The 12,524-nt window shown below is 40.3% G+C and overlaps 1 protein-coding gene across 1 annotated transcript in view; it reads left to right on the top strand.

Moving 5' to 3' along the window:
- Positions 1 to 2,476: 2,476 nt before the first annotated feature.
- The window catches only part of TTBK2 (tau tubulin kinase 2), a 165,570-nt gene continuing 155,522 nt past the window's right edge, over positions 2,477 to 12,524 (top strand). Inside the window, exon 1 of the mRNA XM_019442415.2 lies at positions 2,477 to 2,872. The gene's annotated coding sequence lies outside the window, so the exon portion shown is untranslated. The remainder of the gene's footprint in view (positions 2,873 to 12,524) is intronic.

The raw sequence follows: 12,524 nt of genomic DNA on the forward strand, positions 1-12,524 counted from the left end.
CAGAGAGAGACAGAGCATGAACGGGGGAGGGGCAGAGAGAGAGGGAGACACAGAATCGGAAACAGGCTCCAGGCTCCGAGCCATCAGCCCAGAGCCTGACGCGGGGCTCGAACTCACGGACCGCGAGATCGTGACCTGGCTGAAGTCGGACGCTTAACCGACTGCGCCACCCAGGCGCCCCCACTGTACCCTATTCTTAAGATACTCATCCTAGAGCAATTCCCTCTGCACTGCATTAAAAAATTTTTGTTGTTCTCGATATGCAGCTACTGGATTGTTTTCTCACATACTTTGCTATTACCTTACCCTTCATGGATTTGCAAATGGAGTTGGTTACAAAATAACAATCAGAAAAATAATCATCTTTCCATATTTGGAGAATCCAGCTGTACCTACTGATTCATTTAAAATAAACAAAATAATAGTTCTGTGAATACATTAATTAAAACTCTTACCCATGATAGCAGAGATTTTATCTGGGTAGCTTGAAGAGGACACACTGTATTTGCTGAGTGAAAAATACTATCTTGAACCGAGAATAGCTATTTGAAATATTGCTAGGCATAATTTCAATGAATCTGAACTTTTTCCCTATAAACTTCTTTAATTTTAAAGAAAAACATTTGCAGAAACCCTAATCCTTTCCAATTCAAATTACTTGCCCAGCCAATATTCTGAAGTGAACTATATTCCATTGGACAAAATAATGGGAAAAACAACTTGTGGTTTTAATCAGTGGAAAGGAAACAATTTGGCTTCTTTAAGTTTGAACAGAACAAGATAAGCTGTGTCATCATCAATTGCCTTTAATGTGCATAATGTACACTTTGTCCTGCTTTTTATCCAAGGATCTAGGCATGACAGAGGTGTCTGTTGTTTTTTTTTTAAAGAATGTGGGGAGGCTGTGGCATTTCCTGAATAAGAAGAAACAGATTCTATAACAGTTCTGAGATTGAACATAGGGTTTATTATTAACCTTTCCATACTCCCAATTAATTAGTTTCAATCATAATGTCACTTGAGTGAAGAAAAATATTTAATGTAAGATGAAGCTTGTAACTCATTGCATCCTTTCAGTCCATGGCAGACTCCTGGGAGTCATTTTGATTATTAAATAAAAAAAAAGCATTGGACACAGGAGTAAGTTTAAGAGACCTGAGTTTTGAGGTGTCTGGCTGGCTCAAGCAGAGGAGCGAGCAACTCTTGATCTTGGGGTTGTGAGTTCAAGTCTTATGTTGGGTATAAAGATTACTTAAAATAAATTAGGGGCACCTGTGTGTCTCAGTCTTGAGCATCTGACTGTTAATTTTGGCTCAGGTCAAGATCCCAGGATGGTGGGATCCAGCCCTTGCCACCGGCTTTGCCATGAATGAGGGGCCTGCTTAAGATTCTCTCTCTTGCTCTGCCCCTCTCCCCCGCTCACGCGCTCTCTCTCTCTCAAATGAAAATAAAATAAATAATTGAAACACAACGAGTAAACAAGAGACCCGAGTTTTGGCTTGGCCACTAATTAGTTTTATGGCCTTGGAAAGTTGCTTAACTTCTTTTGAGATTTTTCTTCTCTAAATGGGTGGGTAAGGATGGGAGAGAGGTTTAATCTTAAGGTTTCCTCTTCACCAAAGAGCTTGACACAACACCTAATACAAATTTATCCCACACAGCCTCATTGCCCTGCTCTCCTCGCTTTTCCTTGAAAGTCTTCGAGGGACTCCCGCAATTGTCTTGCTTAGATTCCCATCCTGACCCTCACAAGGGCTGTGTATCCTTTGCTAGTGGTGTTTGAAAAAGGTAAGGAAGCCTCGTTTTTCACGGGTTGCAGTAAGGACACTTCGGGCTCCAGGCTGGTAGTCTTTTCTGGAGGTCTCGGTCTCCTTTCCTCCTTCTACCATTAGGCCTCTTCCTAGTGCCCGCCGGTGATTAGCTTCCTGTTAGGCGGTTCTGGGGATGGCGCCAATTTGCCAGATCCTGGCAGCTCTGGTTCTGAGGAGGTGGCATGGTAGGGCCTCACGGTTTGGGGCCCTTCTTCGTGACTCCTTCAGTGTAAATTCGTATCGTGACAACGCATTTCCGATTTTCTTCCAAAAAGCCCAAACCTGGGGTCACAATCATGCCTCTATAAGCAAGTTAACTACTGAGCTAAGAGGACACCAACGTGGGCCAACCACTAGTCTCAGGAGCTCTACTTCTACGCTCCGGACCCACGGGCAGTTGCGGCTGTGGCTGGAACTACAAGGCCCAGAATTCCAGCGCGCACGCGCGCTGCCATTGTGATGCTCCTTTCCCGGTAACTCGCCCTCTCAGGCAAACCTGAAGATAGCGGCAATTCTCCGGTGGGGGGCGGAGACGCTCTCTGCCTGACTCTCCGCCCCCGTCGTGATAGGCAATGGGACCAGCCAACCGACGTGGCGGGTTCGGGTCGTGCTCTCCAATCAGCACCTGCGGCGGAGAGGTGGGCGTGCGCACTGGCAGGGCAGGTGGGCTAGGCTGTGTCGGGTTGCGAAGGGGGAGAATAACGTCGGGTCGGGTCAGCGGGCGCTGCAGTAGTCGCCGCAGCGGCGATGGGAGCGGTGGGGACGAGGCGGCGGCGGCGGCGGCAGGAGGAGGAGCAGGGGCTGGCACAAGAGCAGCGGCTGGGGGCGGCCAGCAGCAGCATTAACAGCAGCCGCCGCCGCCGCCAGTAAACGCGGACGGTACCCGAGGGGACTACCCAGCCGGCCGGCCCTCGAAGCCGCGCTCGGCTCCCGCCGCAGTCGGCGGCGGGGGATGGGCAGGCGGCGGCGGTCCCGCCTGCTGAGGGTTGATCCCTGTCGGTCCTGGTCCTGAGCTGGATCCGAGCCCTCCGCCCGAAATCCCTGCGTCTGCCACAGCCCAGGTAGGACACACCCCCCCGAACCCCCCGGGCGCCTCTGGGGTGCCCCGGGCCCCGCCCTCCCCCAGTCCTGACCCCCTCCTCCAGCCGCACCCCTCGCGGAGTGACCGACCCTGGTGCGGAGGGGAAGGGTACGAGAGTCTCCTCGGTAGCTGCCCACGCCCTGGGCTTGTGCCAGACCTAGTCACTCCACCTCGGAGACCGTCTGCTTCTACACCGTTTACCCGAAGGCTTGTGCCCTGTTTCCCGAGAGCCTTTCGGTGTCTTGACTGAACTTGGAGGGTCACGAAGCTTCGTCTGTTTCTCTCTCTGTAGGTGACCCATATATTGCTTGTATTTATGCAGCTTCTGGTACCAGGGCTGAGCACAGAGGGTTCTCAGGATACACTGAGCGCTTCTTTCGCACCCCGCCTCCCCAAATATAATAGAAGGAGGCATGGGACTATGCAGTGTGTTTGCTGTGTAGTAACGACAATGAAGGCCATGACTTTCTGGTACTTAAGGTGCAAAGTAATGACCTGAAGGATTTGCCTGCCATTTGCCTGGACTAAGATGATGTTGACACCCTGGGTGCTGTGGGAGGGACAAAAGACTCCACACGTTTGTACTGTCAAATCAGAGAAGTAAATAATCCATTGGATGCCAGGATACTTTATCGCACAGTGAAGTTAATTTTGTTTCAGTCGTGGCTGCATTGGAGGTAAAAATGACATTGAGTTGTACTTTGCTTTGAATTAAAGTTGATAGGTGGTAGCAATCCCGGTATTAACTCTTCTCATCCTTAGCTTTAGAAATTGTTCTTTAAACATGAGAGAGAGCAGTTTTCTTATACTCTATGTATTATGTAAAGATGTTTTGGTATTCAGTAGAAATTGAGATTTTGTAATCCAAAAAAACTGAAATACACGAGGATCACATTATTATGAATGGGCGCATGTACACATACACGCAGGGAGAATCCACTCTGTGTTTTGTTAGTGTGTGTTCTGAGCCATTAATAACAGTTGCATTGGTTTCTAAACACTGATTTGCCAGAGTAGACCACAAAGAAAGATGTGTTTGCTGTTTTCTTTTGGCTCAGTAGAATAATGTTCTCTTTGGGGGGAAAGGAGAGATGGGAGATTGATTTTAAAGTATCGAGGGAATTGAATGTTATGTATTTCTTATAAAGAAACAGTAATGTTGACAAATATTACTAATATGACTAATCTTGAAGAACTAACTCTAGAAATTTTTCAAATAATAAGTGTACTCATTTCCATGGCATATTGTGATCCATTCAAATTGAAAACATACCAAAAGGAACCTTTAATTTAGAAGGTTATGTTTTCCTGTATGATGTATCTTAGATCAAGGCACTGAAAGGGATGTCTGAAGCATGCTTATAAAGGAAAGTTTCTCATTCTTTTATGATAGAATGTTAGGAAATGTTTTTTTCTCTTTCAGTTTTAGAAACATAAAAGAAATTGAAGCCCCTAGCTTCATTAATTTAATTTATAATATCAAATTGAAATAAATCTGATCTTCAGTAAGGGGCTAAAAATAATAGATCTTGCTTATGCTCTTGTACTGTGGTTAATACATAATTTAGTAAATTCTCTATTGTACTATATATGATTTCAGATTTTGTGTCTTTTTTTGACTTAAAAAAATACTGATTATTTTAATGCCTCAGGAAATCTCCATGAGAACACGCTCATTTGCTTTAGCAAATTGAACTCAGTTATATAGGGCTTCAAATAGTTTTAAATGTAGAGTTGAAAGTGAAGTTTGTATAATTTAGACAAATTTGAAAGTATTTTACCTCAAAAAAATGGGCTAAAAGGTGATAATTAGTGATAGATTGTTGGTTTTTCAATGTAAACAAATCTTACAGAGCTTAGTTCACTATCATGGAATCTAACTTTGACAGGGGCAGTCAATTCTTTATGTTTTATAACCTTAAAAAGTACTATATAGAGATGACAACTTGATTGCAACTTGTGAGAGACTTTGACCTGGAACCACCCAACTAAGACACTCTTAGATTCCTAATCCTCAGAAACTCTGTGAGTTAATGAATGTTTGTTGCCTAAAAACAAAAAGCAATGTATAACAAGGGGAAAATTTTAATGACCATTATTGAACTAGTGTGGGTTGAATTGATTCACGAAATAAAATAGCCTTTTAGAATTAATGGAAAATATAGCTTACATCCTTCCCCACTCTTTTTTTTTTTTTTTTTTAATTTTTTTTTTTTTTTAACGTTTATTTATTTTTGAGACAGAGAGAGACAGAGCATGAACGGGGGAGGGGCAGAGAGAGAGGGAGACACAGAATCGGAAGCAGGCTCCAGGCTCCGAGCCATCAGCCCAGAGCCTGACGCGGGGCTCGAACTCACGGACCGCGAGATCGTGACCTGGCTGAAGTCGGACGCTTAACCGACTGCGCCACCCAGGCGCCCCCCTTCCCCACTCTTAAAGAAGTCTCCTGTAGAAAAATTCTTTTATAGATATGTGACAAACAACTTTACGATTTGGGCTTTATAATTTAAACTTTACAATTTAAGTTACTCACAATGATTCTAGTCATGTATTCCTTTTTTTTTTTTTTTCTCTTCTTGAGGTTTTTGAGAAATACTCAACATATAGCTGGAGTTGTGTCCGTTTATTTGATTAGTAATATTGCAGGATATCTTCAATGTATGAATTTTTGAAATTAAACATATTTATGCTATTTTACTTCCTTGTCATCCTTTTTTTGTTGTTGTTATGCAGTGTATTGTAAATAATAGCGATGGCAGTGGTGGATTCTAACCCCCGCCACCACCCCCCCCCACCCCACCTGAGGCTTCAGTGGATAGAATCCTTGTGTTGAAAATACTTTTATAACTTTTATTTGTAAATGCTCAGTGTTTTCAGGTTAAATGTCATACTTCCATGTTTGAGACAGGAGTCTTTAAGTCTGTATGAAAAAGTTGAGTATTTTAGAGCTAACTTTTGAGCATATGTACAAACATATAGTATTGCCACTCAGAAGTTACTGTCTTCCTTGGGGTGCCTGGGAGGCTCAATCTTTTGAGCGTTGGACTCTGATTTCAGCTCAGGTTGTGATCCCAAGTTGTGGGATCAAGCCCCGTGTCAGGCTCTGCTTGGTCATGTAGACTGTGTGCAATTCTCTCTCCCTCTCTCTCTCTTTTTCTCTCCCTCTCTCTCTCTTTCTCCTTCTCCTTCTCTGCCTCTCTCCCCTGCCCCTTGCGCTCTTTCTCTCTCTCTCTCTCTCTCGAAAAAAGTTTCTGTCTTCCTTAATATCTGGTGATCTTATTGTAGGTTTAAAATACAGGTTGAAGGGTGGCTGGCTGGTGGAGCATGTGACTCTTGATCTTGGGGTTGTGAGTTCAAGTCCCACCTTGGGTCTAGAGATTACTTAAAAAAAATAAAAATCTCTAAAATACATACTGAAATTAAATTATTTACGTAATGTGAATGTCAATTTTGCCAGAAAATTTCATCTTTTAAATCGGTGATTTTTAAGCAGATTTCTTGGTATATTTTCATTTATGTTTTATGACTATGATAAACATAATTATTCTTCTCTTTGTGGTTATTTTATATGTTCTTTTTTTTTTTTAATGGTTGTTAATTTTTGAGAGAGAAAGAGATAGAACACAAGCAGGGGAGGGTCAGAGAGAGAGGGAGACACAGAATCTGAAGCAGGCTCCATGCTCTGAGCTGTCACCACAGAGCTGGACATGGGGCTTTAGCCTATAAACAGTGAGATAATGAGTGACCTGAGCTGAAGTCAGGCACTCAACTGACTGAGCCACCTAGGCGCCCCTGTTCTGTTTGTCTGCTTTTTTTTTTAATGTTTATTTATTTTGAGAGAGAGCACAAGCAGGGGAGGAGCAGAGAGAGATGGAGTGAGAGAGTCCCAAGCAGGCTCCGCACTGCCAGCACAGTGCCCTATGCAGAGACGGAGCTCACAAACTGTGAGATCATGACCTCAGGTGAAATCAAGAGTTGGACTTGTATTGAATTTTTTTCATGATTTTTTTTTTTTAACCTTTGTATATGAGATCCTCGATGTTTTGGGATGTTGATAGTTCCTTTTTATTGTATTAAGAAATTCACTTTCACTTAGATTTAAACTTCCCATGGTAAAAAATTAAGTGTTATGGGGCACCTGGGTGGTTAAGTTCATTAAGCCTTCAAATTCAGGTCAGGTCATGATCTCATGGTTCGTGAGTTAGAGTCCTGCATCAGACTCTCTACTGTCAGCCTGCTTCCTATGCTCTCTCTCCGCCTCCCCTCCCCCCTTATGTGTGCGCACACGCTCTCTCTCTCTCTCAAAAATAAACATTACAAAAAATTAAGTGTTCTTTGAAAAGAATCTGAGGTGTTTTAGTGTCTTCTGAAGAATAGGAGGTGGTAGGGGAGCCTGGGTGGCCTAGTTAGTTAAGCATCCGACTTCAGCTCAGGTCATGATCTCATGGTTTGTGGGTTCAAGCCCCGAGTTGGGTTCTACACAGACAGCTCAGAGCGTGGATGGAGCCTGCTTCAGATTCTGTGTCTCACTTTCTCTCTGCCCCTTCCCTTTTCTCTATCCTTCCCCTTCTCTCTGCCCCTCCCTGAGTTCTCTCCCTCTCTCTCAAAAATAAAGAAGTAAAGATTAAAAAAAAAAAAAAAGAAAGAAAAAGAATGGGAGGTGGTAGCTTTTCACTCTCTCTGGTAAGCTTTCAGGATTTAACTGTGTTTTAGGAATCAGCATTTTTGTTTTATAGAAAGTTTGCATCTTAATGAAAATAAGAATTGGTGTTTTTAAATGTTTGAAATAGGAAATTTATTTGCCATTATATGTATTTTTACCAGAATGCTTTTTATCATTTTTTTTATATAGAAGTGTATGGTTGGTACAAAATGTTACTTTAGTTTCATATGTACACAACTTATATGTAACACTATGCCCACCACAAGTGTACCTACCATATGTCACCATACAGTGCTATTATAGTACCATTGCCTATATTTCCTATGCTGTACCCTTTATTCCCATGACTTATTCATTCCATAACTGGAAGCCTGTACCTCCCACTCCCCTTTACCCATTTTGCCCCCTGCCCTTGGCAACCCTCAGTTTGTTCTTTGTATTTATGGGTCTGTTAATGCTTTTTTGTTGGTTCATTTGTTTTGTTTTTTAGATTCCATATATAAGTGAAATAATATGGTATTTGTCCTTTTCTGTCTGACTAATTTCACTTAGCAAAATACCCCTTAGGTCCATCATGTTGTCACAAATGCCAAGATCTCATTGTTTTTTGTGGCTGAAATATTCTATTGTGTATATATACCACTTCTTTATCCATTCATCAATGGATGGACACTTGGTTGCTTCCTTTTATCATTTTTTTACATTTGTCTTTTCTTCTTTCTGCAGTTTCAAGATAATTGCCTTTTTAAAAAAGTGATTTCACATTGTTTTCCTTGTCTTATTCATTTAAATACTGTATTTTGTTAATATTTGTCTGACATTTAGTTTTATACATGTTATATATTATATATTAAGTTGGAAAGACCCTCTTTCTTACTTTCTTTGATCCATTAAGGGCCTAGTTTCTAAAATACTTCAGAAATGGTTTTATCAACATTTTGCAATGACCAATGAGGCAGAGATGAGGGGAGGAAGTAGGAAAAAATGAATAGCTAAAGAGACTCTTGCCTCTCATGAAATTTGATTTGAAAAAATCATCTGGAAGCTAATTCGTATGGTAGATAGTAAACTAGATTAGGACTTCATTTCTGCTGCGCTTGTTTAGCACTTAGAAAATCCAACATGTCCAAGACAAAAGTCAGCCCTCTTTTAAGTGCTTTAGTTCTACAAATGAAGGTATTATTATTTAATCAGTTGCCCAAGCTCAAAAATCTCATTATGTATGTATATATTTTGGTTTCCTTTTCCCCCTGGTTCTACCTGCACAGAATCTCTCCTTTTTATTTCTATTGTAAGTACCTTAACTTAGCCTCTTTTCACTTCATTACCTCTCCTTAAACATGTGGCAGCTCTGAACCTCATTATCTCTCCTTGGAACTATTGTAATAGCCTCATCCATTTGTTCATTAAATATTTGTTCAGCATCTATTGTGTTACTATGCTAGGGGTTAGAGATTTGGCAGTGAAAAGGACAAAAATGATGTCACTTCTGGAGCTTAACAATATAATGGAGGCAGTCTGTTATAGAATAAGGAATTCTAAGTGTTCCAAGTATCATGAAGGGAAAATGCAGACTACTGGGTGAACGTATTACCAGACAGAACTAACAGTCTGGGGAGTGGGTTCAGGGAAGTAGTCTTCTGTTTTGTCACCCACAGTTTATTCTCCATATGCCAGCAGATTCAGAGGTTAATAGATATATTACAGCTATAAGCAGTTAAGTAATTAAAAATAATAATTTATTTTTAATAAGCTTTTTAAATAAAACAATTTAATAAGAATTAAATGTTCACACAGCTTTTGAAACAGCTTCAGACAAATGCTTTCAGAACACCAGAGCATTTGAAAAATTTGGTTCTACAGAGTCTGTCCACCTCTCTGTACAGTATGAGTATCTACTTTGGGTTTTCTCAGGCTTCAGTTGCTTGAGTACTGACAGAATTCCTATGTTATGTTTCACATTCTGTGTTTGAATCTCAGAAATGAGGACTAGGCATTACCAGTAGGAGGGTATGTATGGCTACAAAAAAGAAGTCTTCCAGGTAAGTAACTGTCTCTCTGTGGCTAGAATCTAACAGTTTATAGGTGACTTATTATTTTTTTATTTAAAAAAAATTTTTTTTAATGTTTTTATTTATTTTTTTGAGACAGAGAGAGACAGAGCATGAGTGGGGAAGGGGCAGAGAGAGAGGGAGACACAGAATCTGAAGCAGGCTCCAGGCTCTGAGCTGTCAGCACAGAGCCCTACGCAGGGCTCCAACTCACAGACTGAGATCGTGACCTGAGCTGAAGTCGGACGCTTAACCGACTGAGCCACCCAGGTGCCCCTATAGGTGACTTATTAAATATACAAGTAATTAGGATATAATTTGGATATCTTTGTAAGTTTAAAAATATGTAGTGCATTTTAAATCAGAAAAAAAAGTCTCTTACCATATTCTGGCACCTAATTTTGGTTTAGAAAATAAAGTTACTAGAGCCATTAACCTCTACATTAATAAATGCTTGAGTGGGAGAGAGCCAAAGCATAAGAGATTCTTAAAAACTGAGAGCAAACTGAGAGCTGATGGGGGGTGGGAGGGAGGGGAGGGGGGGTGGTGGGTATTGAGGAGGGCACCTGTTGGGATGAGCACTGGGTGTTGTATGGAAACCAATTTGACAATAAATTTCATATATTTAAAAAAAATAAATAAACATTAAAAAAATAAAAAAATAAACGCTTACACAGCAAGTGAATACAAACTGTTAATTATGCATCAGGATGCAATTTGAGTGTATTCTAATCTTTACTGTAACATATCATAGTACTTTACTTAACTCCTTTTTGCCTCAGTTTTGCTGTTTTTAAAAAGGAAAATTAATATAATTAAAATGGAGATTATTACAGAGAAGTTTCTGTATTGATTTTTTTCCCTTTGTCTTAGTGGGAAGATCATAGACCTATATAATGCTTTGTTTGGTTGATATAGCTACAGAAGATTTTACCCAAGGAACGGTCTTGTTCAGTGTTTTCATTACAATCTGGCCATGTAAGTTACACTGTACTTTCTTTAGGGAAAGGATTTGCTTATGTGTTGTTAGTGTTGTAGCCAGGGAGAAGAGAACTAGATTGTTTACACTTTTATCCTGTTGTCAGTAATTGGAACTATACTGACTTGTAAAGTTTGTCTTTAATAGGTATTTTACTTTCTTGAATATATTTATTGAACCCAGAGAGTTTCCATGCTGCTAGAAGTGTAATTTACCTCCTGTGAAAGTTTAGAAGGAACATTTGAAGTATGAATGGTGACTAAATATTCTTTTCCTTTTGCTATCAGCAAATAGCATTAATCACAAATCTTTATCTCTTTTTAATAGCCCTTTAGAGAGGCTCTGGCCAAAAATCTTTGGGGTAAAACAAAAACAAAATCCCATGAGATTTATCCTATTCTTGATTGTTATTTCTGTTCTTTACATTAATATTATTAAGTGTCTTGAAAAACTTAGCTGTTGTGTACCTCTGTAAACTTGCATCTGTCTCTCAGCTTGTTTAAAAACATAACTGAGAGGCTCCTGGGTGGCTTGGTCAGTTGAGCATCTGACTTGATCTCACAGTTTGTGGATTTGAGCCCTTAGTTGGGCTCTGCACTGACAGTGTGAATCTTCCTTGGGATTCTCTCTCTCCCTCTCTCTCTGTCCTAACCCCCCTTTGTGTTCTCTCTCTCTCAAAATAAATACGTAAACTTTTTAAACAACAAAAAAACTGAGGGGGGAGGGGCAGAGACGAAGGGGGCATAAGATCTGAATTGGGCTCTGCACTGACAGCAGAGAGCCCAATGTGGGGCTCAAATTGACAAACCAGGAGATCGTGACTCGAACTGAAGTTGGGTGCTTAGCTGACTGAGCTGGACACCCCAAGGTTATTTTTTATAATGTGAAAAATATATTATTTTGACTTTGAGATAGGAGGTAGCCACTCTGCATCATACTATATTTTAATCTATTTTTGGATTACAGATTATGTATTCTACCTGTTTATATAATAGATCAGGATTACTTTGAAAGCATCTGGTCTTTTACTCTAATAATAGGAGGTGTTTGATAAATGTTTTTTTTATCAAATTTGAAAAAATTTAAGACTTTTTTTTCTTTAGATTTTTTTCCCCCTAGCATGGAATCCCTCTGGGCCCAATAAGTGTATCTAGAAATTAAAATATCTACTAAAAGTGGAAAGAAACTTTATATAAGACAGTATGGTTACAGTAACTGACAACAAAATAAAAGTGTAAACAGTCTGTTCTTTCCTTCTGGGACTCCAGTTACATTACATGTTTTAGGCTTTTTGATGTTATCCCATAACTAACTGATGATCTGTTGGTTGGGTTTCTTTTTCTCTGTATGTTTCATTTTGGATAGTTTTTTTTTTTTTTTTTTTCTCTTCTCTTCTCTATCTTCCAGTTCATAATCCCTTCTTTTACAGTAGCTAATCTGGTGTTAATCCTATCCAGTGTTGTTGTTGTTTTAATGTTTATTTATTTATTTTTGAAAGAGAGAGAACACAAATAGGGGAGGGGCAGAGTAAGAGGGAAACAGAATCTGAAGCAGGCCCCAGGCTCTGAGCTGTCAGTGCACAGCCAGACTCAGAGCTTGAACTCATGAACTGTGAGATCATGACCTGAGCCGAAGTCAGACACTTAACCGACTGAGCCACCCAGGCGCTCCCCCCCCCCCTTTTTTTTTTATCTCAGATATATACTTTTAATGTCTAAAAGTCCTTGTCTACCACTTCTATTTCTGGGTCTGTTTTTACTTTTCTTTTTTCCTTTCTGTTCTTCCTTTTTTTTTTTTTTTTTTTAATTAAAGTATATTTGATACACAATGAATGTTACGTTAGTTTCAGGTGTGTAGAGTACAGTGCTAAGGTAAGACTAGAGTTATGTATGCTGTGCTCACCACAAGTGTAGCTCCCATTTGTTACCATGCAATGCTA

The sequence above is a fragment of the Panthera pardus genome, unplaced genomic scaffold (assembly GCF_024362965.1).
Source record: "Panthera pardus isolate Hobbes unplaced genomic scaffold, ASM2436296v1 HiC_scaffold_24, whole genome shotgun sequence".
In the NCBI taxonomy this organism is placed as follows: domain Eukaryota; kingdom Metazoa; phylum Chordata; class Mammalia; order Carnivora; family Felidae; genus Panthera; species Panthera pardus.